The following is a 17,069-nucleotide window of genomic DNA, read 5'->3' as shown; positions in this document are numbered from 1 at the left end:
TGAGAAAAGGAGCCACCTTAACCTTACCTCCCCGCATCAACCACCATTTAAGACAATCTTCTATGTTTCCAAAACTTTTGTAAGGAAGATTTAAAGAAGAGAAAATTCCATTCCATACTATGATAACAGTTGATCATTCGAAAAATAGGTGAGTATTGTTTTTGGAAGAGTTCCTACACAGAGGGTATCTCCTTGACCCATAGAATCTTCTCTTACATAGATTTTCCGAGGTGAGATTCTTATTTCTCCAAACCATCTAGTTGAATAGAATGAAATTAATAGGTATGTCAAGTTTCTAGACCATATAGAACTAGATAGTATGATGTAGAGCATGGGTGGTGAGAATGAGATACCTGTAATTTTCTACCACTTCCACTAGATTAGATCACAACTTCTCGACCCAAGTGACGATGTCCCCTCCTCGGTTCTTCGTAGCCCTATAAATCCAAGAGACTGAATATAAACTTCCCATTCCGTCGAATATGTGTCTGTCAGGCCCAACACCCCCGCCTATTTCAAACTAGGAAAACTCGCATTCTAGCCAACAATTACTTGTTCCAATAGGAATATACTTCATGTGTGTAGAATTTGTATCATATCCCCAGTCAAATCCTGTGCAACAACCACCTCCTTGATGCTATCGATCCCAATAATTATTTGATTCCCCCTACCAAATGTCCAACATATTCTCTACAAAAATAAATCCCTCACTTTTTGGAAACTTCTCCAGATACAAGATCTAGAGTTGCTCCCAAGTAAGCCCAACCAGATCCAATCTTCTTCACTTCTCCTTTGCAAGTATTTTGTGGAGATGACGTCCCTCCAAATTCCTTTCTTGAATAGTCCTCACCACATGGATTTCATAATAAGATCCCTTCCAAATATTTTTATATTTAAAATACCCTAGCCACCATGGTCCTTTGGAATAGTAATACTTTCCCATTTTGTGAGATGATATTTTTGAAATTCTTCCCTTCCCGCCCAGATAAAATGAGCCATGATTTGTTTGATTTTGTTAATAATGGTCATGGGCAGGATATATAAATCCACCTAGTAAACAGTCAACTATTGAAGAACAACTTGTACCAATATGTATCGACCCCCCAAATACAGTGACCTATGTGCCCATTCATTTAGTCAACGCCTATATTTGTCAATTATCCAAAGCCAATATACAATTTTGTAGTTATTAGGATTGAGTCTAAAACCAAGGTATGTGAGGCCATCACACAATGGCCAAGATTGGAATTTCAAAATCTAATAATCTCATTAATCTTCCATGCATCTCCCGATGAGTATAGTATATAATATTTACCTTCATTTGCCAGCATACCAGATTCAACTCCAAATTGCTGCAAAATATCATAGAACACCATCCATCATGTTATTGACGTCATTCCAAATGCTAAAATGTCATCCAGAAAGAAATTATGTGAGACCATAATACCCACAAATAGCCTTATACCATTGAATTGGCCTCCTAAAAAAATTGATTCAATCTTGAGGCTAAGGAAATCCATTATCAAAGTGAATAATAAAGGAGAAAGAAAACAACCCTCTAGAAGCCCCCTTCGAGCACTGAAGAAATTTGAAGGGTATCCATTGAGAAGAACAACAAAATGTGCACTAGAAACAAAAATCATTATCCACTCAATGATTGGTCTAAATAGGAAAATCTTTGATAGTATGAGGCGCAAGAATGCTGAGTCAACACAATCATAATATTTCCAAATATCTACTTTCATCACTAAAGCCTTAGTCTTTTTGGTATTGATGGAATGAATAATATCATGAGTGGTGGCCATTGCATCGTGTATCAAGATACCATGTAGGAAACCTGATTGTTCCCTCGATATGTGAAGTGAGTGGGTTCCTTTGATGCACTCTAAAATAATTTTTGAAATAAGTTTGTAAGTGATGCTGCAGAGTGAAATGTGCTAATAGTTAAGAAAAGAGGATGTGACCAATGCTTTAGGAATAATGGCATTAAAAGTAGAGTTGATAGATCTTTTGTCAAAAGGAGAGAAGCTCAGGTTTACTTATGGATTTAATTTTATCAAACTTATGGGAGACTCTTTTCGTTATATTTTTCTCTTATATGGATTGGGAAGTTGATGAACATGAGTCCGTAATATTTCATAATTTAAACTTGAATGAAACAATGGTGTCTTCTCCTCCCAAAATAAATTGAATTTATTCTTCTGAGAGTAATTCTCTTTATTCACCTCCTCCTACAAATTTTATTAAGTTAATTTTTTATGGAGCATCTAAAGCGAATTTGGGACCCTCAGATTCAAGGGAATTTTGAGAAATGACAATTCATAGCCATTATGAATTTTTGTGATTGATTGTGGTTTTCTACTAATAATCTTGAAAAATTCTTGGCAGTGGAGAAAGGACTTCAAATTGCTACGCGAGAGGGATTTAGGTTGCTTCAAACTCAGAGGGACACTTTCTTAGTCACACAAGGTATTCAACGATTGTTATATGGACAATCTCCCTCTACTGTTATACATAGTTGGAGACTAGAAGTGGTAGTTGCAAACATTAGCAAATTAATTGGTGAATTTCAGTGTATCATAGTGCAACATACGCATAAATCTGGGAATGGAGTGGAAGACTATCTAGCCAATATGGAGTGTTGTGTAGCAGGTTTGAATTTGGATAGAATATTGCCTATGATCAATTCAATAGAGAAAAGGAAAATATTAATTTCTCTCATGAATATGGATAAGTAATATTCTGGAAATGCGTCCTTTGATGGGGGTGAACACATTAGATCTAATATATTCCCGTTGAAAAGGGTGATATGGAGGACACTTGCTAAGTCATAGTTGATATGTGTACGATACATGGGGATTGGGATATGGCCCAATGATTACCTATGTGACTTCATAAAGAGGAGGGGTTCGATAGATCTATTTGGAGGCTCATTTTTTTGTCCATGCATTATTTCCCTGTGCGTCGAAATTATTATCAGTGTCTTATAAACTATGGAATTGTTATATCCATCCAAGGTTTTGGGTGATGTAATCTCTAAAGGCATTAATGGCAGCCTTCTAGAGGGGATGAATGTTGGTATTAGCAAGCGTGCCATTATCTACACTTCTCTTGCATTTCCAAAGAAATGTGGCAACTGAATCAACACATTCAACCATGTATTGTTGTTATAAATATGAAGGTTTAATCACAAGGTGGTGAGAGTATGAAAAGACGTAGGCAGACGGTAAGGAGTGAAATGGCTTTTGCTATTTTTATCCCCTATACATGCTCGTAAATTATAGTCTGTTGTTGTGATCTGCACCCACCTAGTGATCGACTCTGGAGTCACTGCCCTTCTAAGGAATTGGTGGTTTATGATCATATCTCTGTCACTAGGTTTTTGTCTTCCTTTGGAAGTTAATGTACTTCATATTATTCTTGTACAATACTACCTTTGGACCGATCTTCAAATTGGTCATTGTTTTGTTGTCCTCACTGCTCCAAGGGTCTCATTTTCCAAGTATATCATTTGACTTCCTTGTCTTGATGTGTGGAGTCTAGTTTCTTGGTAATTTCTATTTAGTTTTAACATATTGGAATATGCCTCAAGTTTAATAGTGGGGCTGCAAGAACAATGGTTTTATTTTTCATGTTCTTAGTCATATCTTTTGTTGTATCGTTTGTCTAGTTCCTTGTTAAGGTCTCAAGTTACTGGGTATTATTTCCATTGGGGTTTTGTTTTTAATACTTGAGGGCGATTTTTGTTAAAGAGTATGAGGGCTTATGGATTATATCCCAATAACCTTGTGAAGCATTTATGGTGGTTTTGTGACGTTGTAATCTTCGGTGGTTTTAGTCTTCAAATTTTGGTTTTCCTTCCGCAATTACTCTATGTAAGTCCAATTAGTGTTTATTGGGAATTTTTTTTTAGGTTGTTCAGGGTGTCCTATACACCTAGTTTTAGTCTTCCAATTTTTGTTCCTCAATTACTTTGTGCAGGTCCAGTTACTGTTTATTACAATCTTTGTGTTAGTTTGTTTAGGTTTTCCTATATACATGAAGCTACTATTATGCTACCATGGCAGAGGATGCCAAGACAACATAGGGGAGCTAGTAGTTCCACTTCGCAGTGATGATGCTTGTTCAGATGGAATTTGACTACATCTTTGTTTGATTTAGTCCCTCTAGAAATTAGAAAGGAAATCAGGAATTTGGAGAAAAGAGAGTACAATGACATGCCTTATTAATCGGATTCAGAAGTTGGTTTTGAAGATCTCAAGTGGATTTCAAGTCCTTGGAAATTCAAGAGATGGAGATTATATTTTTTACACTCGATGAGGGTTCATCAACAACTAGATACTCTTTTGGGTCTTCTTCTTAGAGACAAAGAAGTTGACAACCATAAAATCTTTGTGGGGCAAAAGGACATTAAGCACCTCTTCATGTCTATTCATCTTTGTCTAGATGGTATCCTATCGCGGCTGCAAAGAATTGAGAAGTGTGTTGTATTTGACTCTGATTTCGATGACTCTATCGACTCTCCTGTTACCATTAATAGTCAACGAAATTCCAATGCTCCACAAATTCATATTGACCCTAGTGTTACCGTTAATGGTCCACTAAATGCTACGCATCCTTAACAGTCGAGCCCCTCCGGTCCTTATGGTCGAGTACCTAAAGGTCCTCTCCTTATCAGTCGAGCATGCTATCTCTCCATAGTCAAACATATGACCTTTATTTCTTATTAAAGAGCTTCCTTAGAACTTCACTTTCTTACCACTAAAGGAGTGGTGAGAAGGTTTTTTTTTGGGCTACAGTGTACACTCTATCTTGGTGTAAGGGCATCCTAAATGATAAAAAGGATGGTTCAATTAAAGGCATCCATGGATATTAGCAAAAATCTTAGGCAATACTAAACTCTTATTTTTTATTGTTTTTTTCTTTGAGATTATGCTTCTGAAGTTTACCTATGGCTCTACTTGATCTCCTATCTTTACTAACAAACTCAAAAAATTTTGACTTAAATTCTTTTTTGTCACCTTTGAAAATTTGATTACAGTTTATACTCCGACATTAATGTTTTTTAGCCTTTTATATACTTTTATTGTAAATCATCGTTTTCATATTAATAAAAAACATTTTTATGCCTACTTAAAAAAACATAACACTTATCCTTTACCCAAAAATAACGCACACTAGTATTGAGTATGCGAAGTGAAGTTCAGTTGAAATTTTCCTTGAAAAACGTAAAATTCTTTAAAGTAAATATTGACGGCGTTGTTGGGTAAATATAGAGTACGATTATTGAAGTGAATTGAAGGTGAATTTATTCTTTAAAAGACATACAATTCCTTAGAGTAAATATTGCCCGCGTTGTCTATGGATGGGCAAAATTGCTCTGCTAATTGCTAATTGGGTAATTTAAAATAAAAATAAAATTAATAATAATAGTGTATGAATTTTATTTTTACAGTGGAGATGGTTTCAATACTATTAATATTTATATAAAATTTTATCAAAATAGTATAGAAATTTCCATAATTTTCTATCTAAACTAATATTAAACTATGCCAATATTAACCATTAATGTCCCAGGAAAAATGAGAACCAATTCCAGGCTGAAAGAAGTGAATAAGTCTCCCATGAAAAAAGAAAAGCTACTCCAGCCCGGAAGAAGTAAATTAATTTCCGTGCATACCCAACGATAACCCTCTAACCCTGCTAAAAACACTGCCATAGAACCCGAACCGATCCGCCTCCGGCGTTTCCTAACAAACCTACATAGTTTAATATATACCTTCACGAAACAACATAATAAAATCATGTAAAGCCATTTCCACATAAATTAGTTTAACTTTCAGCGTTTTCGTTGATGTCTTTATTTTCAACACTCCAATGGCAATATAGTATCCGAAATACATGATAAAAACTTATAGCTTTCTTTAATCATTCTATTGGAATTTATGTAGAGGTACTTTTCAATTTGAATTTAAATTCTCACAGGTCACAGCCCCGTTGGTAAACACTATAACACAAAGGTACAGCAGTAGTAAAGACAGCAATGCCGACGTTGTTGGTATGGCATACCCCGAAGTTGCAGAGCAGCGAGGAAGAGCAATTGCATAAGTGACAAGAACCAAAACCTTAACTTTGCCTATGAAAGCAGAAGTCTGTGAATGCATTGAAGTTGAGAGTTACATACAGTACAGTATTCTATAGGGAGAATTTGTGAATTTCAACCATAAAAAGACTGTAATCTCAATTATTGATTCTAGGTGTGTGTTTGTTCTCAGTCATTCAAATTTAAACGCAGATTTACATTTTTGGACGATTATCGAGAGGCCATCCAACACAGTTCAGAGTGTGATAAACATTTAGTTTGCATATATATATATATATATATGGAAATTTGAAACATAGAGAATGTATTATATGGTACATCTTTCATATACGTTCGTGGAGAAATCATTAATGCATCTTCACCTCGTTTCTTTGACATAAAGATCTCTGTATTCTTATATGGTTAAAAATAAAATATTACTAAAGTTTAAACTACACTGGGAAACGCTCTACTGTCCGTCAAAAAATCTGAATCTCGATATGGATTCGGTGATCCGCATGGAAATAGGATATATTTAAGTAGCTCTTTCCAGGTAGCCATAGTATTGACTCTCAGACAGCGTCCTCTGCAATTCCCAACCCTTGTGGACTTCGTTGATGAAAACATCTGCAGCCTGGTTAATATCTTGATGCGAAGTACCATTTGCTTCTTTCTTATTAGATGTTATTGCCGCCGAAGCCACGGAACGGGAGCCGGAAACGGTTGGAACCGGCCCATGTCCAACTGGATTCACTCTGGACTTCGATTGCTTTGGCCGTCCATTCTGCACTTCTGATGTGCCGCCGCACTTTAATAACCATTTTCCGCACATCTTGCAACACTCTAAAATCTCTAGTACAATTTGCTGATGGTAACAAACAATTTACCGAAGAAAATCCACAGAAAGAGGGCAGAGAGATAAAGGAAGAAAATGTCCGTTACAAATTCAGAACAAAGAGAAAAATAAGACAAAGAAGGAAAATATGGACGATTCACCTCAACGAACAATTGTTGCCTCCTTAAACTTATATATTCAAGTAAAGTGGTACTCGTCCTTTCTAAGAAGAACCCTTGTCATATTCCACGACTTGACCGACCAGCCGCTGACGACAGTTATCTCTCGTCAGAAATATTATTTTGTATTAGAGGTGATTCCCCCGCGTTTTGAATTATTGATGACTCACTAGCAATTTTGATTTGCTTCCATTCCCAGAAACAAAAGAATTAGCAGAAGTTTCTTGCAAACAGTATAACATAGAGTTATCCATGTGAATCATATACCTAAAAATTAGTGTGTCAAAGGAGACCTGTCAATAGATTGCATAGTAGTCAACATAGATTTGCAAGTATCAGAAAGCTACTAGAGGCGTCTTCTGCGTGGCTTACGAATAACTTTCTTTTCAAACTGAATATCGAGTTGCCTACCTAGATTTGCAAGTATCAAAAGGATACCACATAGTTTTCCAAGTATCAAAAAGCTACCGGACTTTAGGGGACCTCCGCCTGCCGTGGGAATAACTTTCTTTTCAAACTGAATACCGATTTGTCCATGCGAGGCTCCGTTCTCATTCTTATACTCTCAAATTGCTTTGCCAAAGTTCACCTGCCACTAACTTGCGTACCATCCAAATATCCGATTTTTCCTTGCACGATATTCAAAGTTTATTGCAGACAGTACAAAATAGAGTTATCCATGTGAAGCATATACCTCAAAAATAAAAAATTAGCTTGTCAAAGAAGACCTGTCATTCGATTGCATAGTAGTCAATATAGATTTGCAGGTATCGAAAAGCTACCAGAGGAGTCTTCTGCGCGCCTTCCGAATAACTTTGTTTTCAAACTAAATACCGAGTTGTCGACATAGATTTGCAGTATCAAAATGCTATCACATAGATTTGCAGGTATCAAAAAGCTACCAGACATTCGGGGACTTCGGCCTGCCGTGGGAATGACTTTCTTTTCAATCTGAATACCGACTTGTCCTTGCGAAGGTCCTTATTCTTATATTCTCAAATTGCTTTCTCAAACTAAAGCGGCCATTAACTTCCACACCATTCATACACGATTTTCCGTTGCATGACATTTTTTTTTTTCCGAAGGTGGTAAAACCTATCAACTCAGGTGTCAAACCAACAGTGAGGACCAGGCCTGGACTTTCAAATTCCTTTTGCCTGTCAAATTAAAATTTGAGGATGTTTTTGCATTTTTTTTACCCTTCGTTTTACGTTTTAATCAAATATGTGAGTGTCACAACACACAATAAGTCATCAAATTGGACGCTGATAACAATTTTGGTAAATTTATTCCACAACACACAATAAATCATCAAATTGGAGGCTGATAATGATTGTTATTTATAAAAATTCATTTTAAATTTCCATTATTCATAAATATTTAATACCCATTATTAAATTTCCATTATTGACCTTCAAAATATATTTACTGACGTTACAAATACAAATCATGATAAGGCCATAAAATTCCCAAACACTGCTAAATCGCCATAAATTCAAAACTGATGACTAGAATGCAAGGACTTGAAACTCAAAATGTCAAAAGCCCTCTGAGCAATGAGAATCACCAGTCTATAAATTATTTTTCGGTTTGCAGTTGCGGACACTCCTAAGACATAGTGATGAGGCAGGTATATGAAAAGCACAGTGTTTTATGACTTACTAGTTAAAAATAAAATACGCAGCAAGTGTATAACATGCAAACAAGAATAATGCAGGGCAGGAAAGTAGAGATATAACAGTACACAATAGATGTTATTGGACTAATACACAACAACAAAGTGAATATAACAGTTGACAACATTGTAGAATAAATAAACAGAACATAAATATACTTGAAAATGAAAATGAACTTCAGCCTGCTAAAATTTGCATCCCAAATATGCAACACACCAAACAGAGACTTAGCACTAAGTATAAACAAAAGCAATAACTAAACTGAAGCTAGTAAGAACTTTCAAGGCCTTATTTGACTAAGAATGGTCGTTGGAGTCAACCCTATAAGACCAACTTTCCAGAAGCAACAGTTTTGGGAGGTTACTATCATTAGCACTGGACAAGTATAAGATACCAATGAACATAAAATTCCCCCTAAAAATAAACATCAAGAGCTGCAAAAGCCATCCAACTGACACTCACCATACATGAATTCTGTAAATTTGCAATGAACATGTGCAGACACAATTTTTTACAGAATAACAGGTGCTAAATGTAGTTAAGTTAATAACATTACTAAACCTGAAAAAACACCCACATAGACAAACACATCCTTGGTCAGCAATTCTAACACTGAGCAAAAGCCAAAATGTAAAATGTGGGTCAGAGAATAACCCAACTCAATACCAAAAACTTCAATAATTAAAAAGTATATATACACTCAGCGCTGTCAATCCCAAAACGTTGTACAATGAGTGGCTGCAACAAAAACATTGGCATATATTCCAGACATGTATATACATTGTTTATATACTATTTATCCCTGCAAGGGGTTGGCTAAGAACAGACAGTGTACCCAGCAAGCACTGATCATAGAATACCATGCCAATGACCAGGGAAGTCTTGGGTTCAACTAAACCCACCATCTGAAATGCTTAAATGCATAGAGTTAAACGGAGGTTTGATTCCAAAAAGTACTGTAAATTTACATGGAAAAATTGTTTGGGAAATTGTAAACTTGCATGGAGAGATTGTTTAGGAAATTGTAAAATTATAGGAAATTTTGACACGAAACCAATAGAAATTGCAATATTAACCCACCAGGGGTTGAGTTACGAAGAAATCAAACAATAGTATGTATTTGGTTGTATTTTAAGTATTGGAATGTTACCTGTGAAACTTGAAGTGGAGAGTTAGAGTTGTTGAGCATCCAAGTTTGCTCACAGATTCCACTCAGACACGGTCAATCCGCAAGAAAGGAGCACTACTGCACGAGAGCCGAATGCGCAGAACTCGAAGACACCCTTTCTGCGACGCTGCAACAATTCTCCAAATTACACAGGGTGAATAGGTAAACCTTAAGCCGTAGACGGTAGGGTGAATAAGTAAATCTTAACTTGTAAGCGGTAGATTGCAATTTCAAATGCAAGGCCCGTCGGATTAAATTTGAGGGGCAGATTGTAGCTGGATAATTAATGAAGTACTAGGTAGTAGGCAGTGGGATGATGAAGCATTTAAATACCTCTAAATTTAAACTGCGTTGTGTACAGTTGTACTACCGCTTGTTCGAGACTCCTGTCATCCATTTCGCATACAGCAGTAGCATTTCAACACCCTATTTAGCAGTCACATTAATCACCCCATTTCCCATACAGCAGTCGCATTTCAATACCAAATCCACGAGAAAAATTTATCCATTAGCCGGTAGATATGCAATTCCATCCATAATATTTGCAACATCCCTCAGAATTGTGAAACACCATTGCACTCTTCCCTTTCCTCGCCGCCATTTAATGGCATTAAGTTCCTGTCTTGCCATATTCCTCGCCGCCCCAGCATTTCCACGCTACCGCTGGAGAAGGAAGGTACTACAACACTATAACACCCTGTATCCCTTAATTGTGAGCCGCCATTCCGCTCTGCTCTTTCGGAGTCGCCATTTAATGGCATTAATTTTCCGCCCTACCATATTCCCGACAGTAGTCTAACCATTCTCCAAGTTACTCCTCGAGAAGGATGAACCAACCTCCAGGTGTCCTGTGCGATGATGTTGTAGGGACAGATGCCATTAAGCCTGAGCTACTAGTCCTATGAAATAAGGTATTATAAATTTTTACGTTCCACTTGTTGAAATAGACGTCGTTTTGACGGTTTGAAGGGGTGTATCACAAGTCAAATCTGACGTGGGAATTTTTTGAGTTCCTGTCAAATACGTTCTTCAACCAAAAATACGTCGTGTGGGACGTCAAATTCCAGGCCTGGTGAGGACAGCCATCTCTGGCTGCTATCCGCGAATGCTGGGATGACTCATCACTGTTAAATAGGAAAACCACGCCACCTGACATAACCCTGCTGGTGGTCCGTAATCGGGAGCAGGCTCTCACTCCTGCCAGACATTACATTACTTTCCCACAAGTCTATTTCTTAATTAATTTATTTTTTAACCTCAAATTATTATTCATATATTTTTCATTATTATTTAATTTTTTTAATCTAATGAAATTGATCTTTTCAAAATGTTCAACTTAGATTTGGGTACGTGACCGTGTTCCTTTTTAATAATCATTATTTGGCTTAGTGCGACCCATAATTATATTTCTCAATGTAATTTAATTTAAGTATGTGTAATTGTTTGCTATGGGAATTTTTATTTTGGAATAATTTTTTTTAAATTTTTATTTTATTATCAATAATTATTAGCTGGATGGCACTGCTTTAACTTCTATGGACTATTTTAGAATATTTTTAATAGCGTATACAAATTAAAGGTTGATATTTATGTGCAAAGTTGTGATCCATTTTTTTGCCCATTTAATTAAATTGATTAATTGGAAAAAAGTCATTTGAAGACGTGTCATATGTAGTGGGTTATAGATTTTGGGCATGTGGTAGATTAATTAAAAAAAAAATCATATTCCATGATTTAAATTGGATCATTGTATTTTTTGTCATCCATAAGCTTTGAGATTGGAAAAAGTGGAGGAATGAGGACAATTTTTACTAGCAGTAACTAGCTTGACAATATCTAAAATGTTCCAAGAGTACCAAGTGAGATTATTTTGGGGGTAAAACTTTTCCACTTTAGAGAAATACATTTTTCCCTATTGTATGTACAAACACCTTTCCAACAGCATTATAATTCCATCAATGAGAGTCTGTAAGGAAAAATTATGCCACTAGGAATTGGACCTTCCTATTTTTCACCACCAACAAGATGCCACGTAGCTTCTATTACTCATGGAAAAGTGGCTAGGCACATGATCATGATGAGGATGACTCTAGAAGAGTCAATGTTGAAACTCTAGTTAAGAGTTGAAAGAGTCAAACCTAACCAGTACTAGGCTATCAAGGTGTGTTATAACCTGGCCACTAAAGAAAAGGGGTTTCATTCTTTTCGAGCATATTTATTTCATAAACACGTAGAGTGGCCATGCAAGGATAGGTAGAGAGAAAACAAAGAGTATTTTTGTAATATCATAGCCCATTTACCATAGACCTTACTTCTTTGTACTCACCCCTGTTTTCTATTTAGAGAAAGAGAGCAGAGAAACCACACCTTCTAGTTGGGTTTTCTCCCAAAAGAATTTTCCAAGTTATATCTTGTCTCAAACATGGTTTTTTTTACAAATATAGAAATCTAAGGAGAAATAAACAGTTTCATAGTGTAGATTTTGGATTTTAAAGTATAATTTTATCATATATATTGTGACAAACTATCCAATGGAATATCCACAATAATTTATAGATCATATACATGTCAGAATATGCTTCTTTGGTCATATTGTGGATATTTGTAGGAGATCTAGACCATATAAGCCATAAGTCATAAAACCCCTAGTCATGGGCGACAAATTTGTGAATAACCCTCCTGATCCTGCAAAACAGAGATTTTTGTTGCTAGAAGCACAAGCTCCATATATAAAACGTAACCTGATTCTTCTCATGGTGGCCATGATTAATAAGCTCGGGATATTCAAAGAAGACGGTGGTTGTAACACAAATGTTTCTTTAATAGCGAGATTAGGATATTGGGAATAAATAGAGAGAGAACCAAAGAATGAACCCAAAAAATAAAACGTAATTTTAGTGTCATGAAAATTTCATAGTCCCTGTTCAAAATTGAAGATAAGGTAAATATCAAGTTCTATCGAGGTGATATTGATGCTATGAAGCTAAATCACTCGTCACAAAAATTAGAATTTCATTCCAGTGCTCATGTATAGAGTAAGAACAAAAGATTTTATTTGTGCGGCTAAAATTAGAGGGCTATGCCAAAACATGGTGGGAAAGCCACAAAGAGACCATTAGGTTGGAGGGATATCCTCTTGTGACTAGGTGGGATGACTTTAAAACCATACTAAAATAAAAAATTAACCCATTGGATATATAGAAGACTAGTGGTTCGATTGGAACTATTTCCAGTAGGAGGGGAAAAGTGTACATGAGTATAGAATTTAGAAAGATGGCCATAATGTTATGTATCTCCCCAAATGAGCCAAATGTACTCCTTAAGTATCTAGGGAGTCTACACAATGATTCTAGGAGTAAGTAAAGTGGACAAAGCTTATGTATAGGTGTAGTATCATGAGAATGTAGGCATGAAAAAAGAGAAATAAAATGGATTGAAGTAGGAGTAGGAGGACACTTTTAAGGATAGGAAGAAGAAATAGAAAGAGGGACAGTAGAAAAATATAGCAACATAGCACACCAATGGAATGTTCACATTGATGGTAATATAGAGGAAAAGTGATGGAGGTTGCATCGAGAGCTAAACTCGAAGAACAAAAAGAAATTTAATATGAGGAAGAATAAAATGAACACTAATTCAAGTGCCCAAGTTGAAAGTAGCCTGAATGTGGATATTCTAGAATAAAGTGAATAAGAGTAGCCTCCAACAACACCAAGAGAAAGGATTGACTGGAACTTTGCATATAATTGTTTTAAAATATTCATAAAATACTATGTGCTTGTTATTATGTATGATTGTTAATGGTATCAAGTGATATGTACTCGCTATGAATTCTAAAATTGAAGCAAAATTTACCCCTATGTTTTTTGGTTCGGGATTAGGGAAAAATTGTTTCTAAAATTGAAATTAAAAAAATTGTATGAGTTACTAATATTTGAATACATAAGTTATTTAATGATGTTAATAATACATGACTAACTTTTCACATATGTTTGTAAATTAAAAATATAAAAAATTGTATTTGTCCACTTTGGTGACGTTGACAAAGATTGTTTGTTAACAAGATAATACCAGTTAAGGAAACTTTGTTGGGGGTTTCACCTTAAATCAATAATTTTTATCTCCACGAACTACAAACTATCAATGATCTTATTTTTGTACTTGATATTTTGTTGAATTTCACAATGTCATAAAATGGCTCTTGAGTTTCTTGGGACAAATCATATATATCCACATGAACACGAATGTGGAAAATTTAGAATCAATTTTTGAGCGAAGCAATTCATCTAGGTCCAGTTTATGTTAGTGAGAGGACCATGTAACATATAGTATTTTAATTATTGAATTATATTCTAGGGATATATATTACTATCTTAACTATATATAGTAATATATGTTTTATCGATGTAACATTATATGAAACATAATAATTTCTTGGTTGTGGTGGTTGTTCGATTTATCTTCATACTAACATCATGAGGACCTCTCATGAGATTGGATGGATGTCTATTGGATATCACTTTGGTCAAGATATGGTGTAGGATTATCTATGAGTTGTCTAATGCATTTTCGTAGTGGCTTAATGGCAATTTTTAGCTTTTCCAAATGATAATTGAAGTAGGTGATTTGTGTCGTTCCATTTTACAAGTACATGAGTCTAGGTCATTATGTGTAAGTGGGTGGATAAACTATTGTTTGTCATGAATTAGTGGTTATATCTATGGGAAATGCTCTTTGGAAATATAGGGATGATTTAAGAGAAAAATGAAGTAACAAGAATTCACATTAGAGAAAGAAACCATTAAAATTTGAAAGAAGGAAAGCGAGTGTATAGCATTTATTACAATATGGGTTTTAAGTGTTATTTGTTTGGTCTCCTTTCCAAGTCATGAGTTGAACCTATGCATGCTTATCAAAGTGCAAGTTACACTTATCTCTGTTTCAAGTGTTTAATAGTTTATAAAATCTAAAAATAATTGTCATTTGTTGCTAAACATTTTCTCCCTTATTTTTATGTAAACTTCATTTAATGTATAAACTAGGGGGAATGCTGATGGAAAATAAATATTTAGTGTAATTCAATGGTAAACGGTGATTGGTCACATTATTTTATGAATCATACAAACTATTATGGAGTATTGAATTGAATTCCTATAAAGATTGTATACCACTATTCATTTTAACTTGATGAAAATATTTTATGGATCATTGTTGATCAATATAATGTAAACCTATAGTTTATTTCTTAATATTAATGATATTTTATAAGATTCAATTCACGTTAAAGTAATTATTGTGTAAGTTTTATTTTCAGCGTAGATTAGTAGGTAGGGCCCCAAACCTAGTTCCATTGAAAAATCGTTTTTATCTTTAGGTAGAACCTTGCAATGGATTTGTATTTCAATTTAACATATACCTATTATTTATTATGACCTGTTGTCAGTTGACTAGTCCAACCCCCAACACCTTGATCCTACCCTCGCGAAATTCCGGATACCTAACCTATTAGACACAAAATCGGATTCCTCCTCCCTCTTTTTTATCCTTGAGCAAGAATCTGTAGAGAAACACCTATCAATTCCACACCATGTCATCTTTAGTTTGTGGAAACTACTTATTTTCGAATGGGAAGTAAGTTCGTAAGGAATAGTCATTTTCAATTCTTGAATATGTATTTCACTACAAAGTGTGGTGTCCCTATAATGGTGAGGGGTTGAGGTGAGTGAATGAAGGTGTTTCATAATGAATTGTGAATCATAATGCTAAGGAATATGCTCGAAGTCATTTAAGTCTCTTTGTTAGCATAAACCTAGTGGTCCACACCCGTGTGGCATTACTATATGCCTAATTGAAATTTATCTTTTGATTTCAAATTGTGGAATTTTCCTTAAGAAGTTAGACATTGAGGTTGAAGAATATGAGCACTTTTCAAGGCATCATGAATTGTGGACCTTTAGTTTCCCATTCTTCCAAAGGAAGGATTGTGGTGAATATCGATAAAGTGTCCTTGTTAGCATACACTCAAAGGTCCAAAAGTCGAAGTTGTAGTCTTTTAATTTATAGCTTGATTGAATTTTATGGTTAGTGCACATCTAAGAAGCATCATATCATAGAATTTATTTTTTATTTTGAGAAGTGTGTATGTACTAATTATATACATACAATATAGTATTTTTAAGTTTATGAACCTTGATTGAAAAATTAAATGTAGCATAATTTAATCAATTAAATTTCTTAATGAACCTCACACATTCAGAGGCACCTATTATATCTTAATTTAATCATCCCTTGAGATCATTAGACAAGTATTGCAAACTATAAGATATTGCATATACCGCATGTAAAAACTTAGGAATGGTTCAAATTAGCCACCCATTTCTCCTAGGGCACTAGAAAACAATGTTACAATGATACCATTAACCAAATAAAAGTTGTTCAATTCTCTTCACCTTTTGATAGAGAGCGTTGATGTGGGTATGGTTTCTAGAGTGATAGGATAAGGTTTGAAAGGGTAAACATAGTGATCAAAAGGAGGAAAAGGATGATAATACAATATCAAACCAAATCAAATATGTCTAGATTCATCCCTCCCACCTCTTCGAACCAACTAAATAAGCATCCACATAAAGAAAAAAGGAGAAAGAAAAAGTGAAAGTAGCATTCTGTCATTGGAGTGGCTAGAGGAATTCAACTGCAAAAAGGCCTACCTACAATGATCGTAATTGCAAATGTAGGTTAAAGTAGGAGCCTCTGATTGAAGAGCCTAAAATTATTGCATATGTTGTAAGTATTCTTATATAAAAAAATTCCAATTTTTTCCTTATTCGTATGTAAATGAATGTTCCTTTGCTTATGTGTGGAGATGCTTTGGCTTATAGCACTAACATTTCCATAAGAAACTAGATTTTGGATACATTTTATTTCGATGTTTGTAGGTAATGGCTACTAGGATCTAAGGAGAAAATATTGGAGAACAACACTAATCAGCACAAGCTAGGACTTCGATGATAAGGTCTATCCCTACTCATATCATTCCATTTTACATATACATGATTCTAGGTCGTTTGGTGTAAGTAAGTGAATAGACTATTGTTTGTTAGTGGGTAGATCTATGGGAAACCCCTTTTGG

The sequence above is a fragment of the Pinus tabuliformis genome, chromosome 9 (assembly GCF_031772625.1).
Source record: "Pinus tabuliformis cultivar Carrire ecotype Pingquan chromosome 9, CPIR1, whole genome shotgun sequence".
NCBI classification, from domain to species: domain Eukaryota; kingdom Viridiplantae; phylum Streptophyta; class Pinopsida; order Pinales; family Pinaceae; genus Pinus; species Pinus tabuliformis.
Note: the sequence above shows the minus strand (reverse complement) of the source record.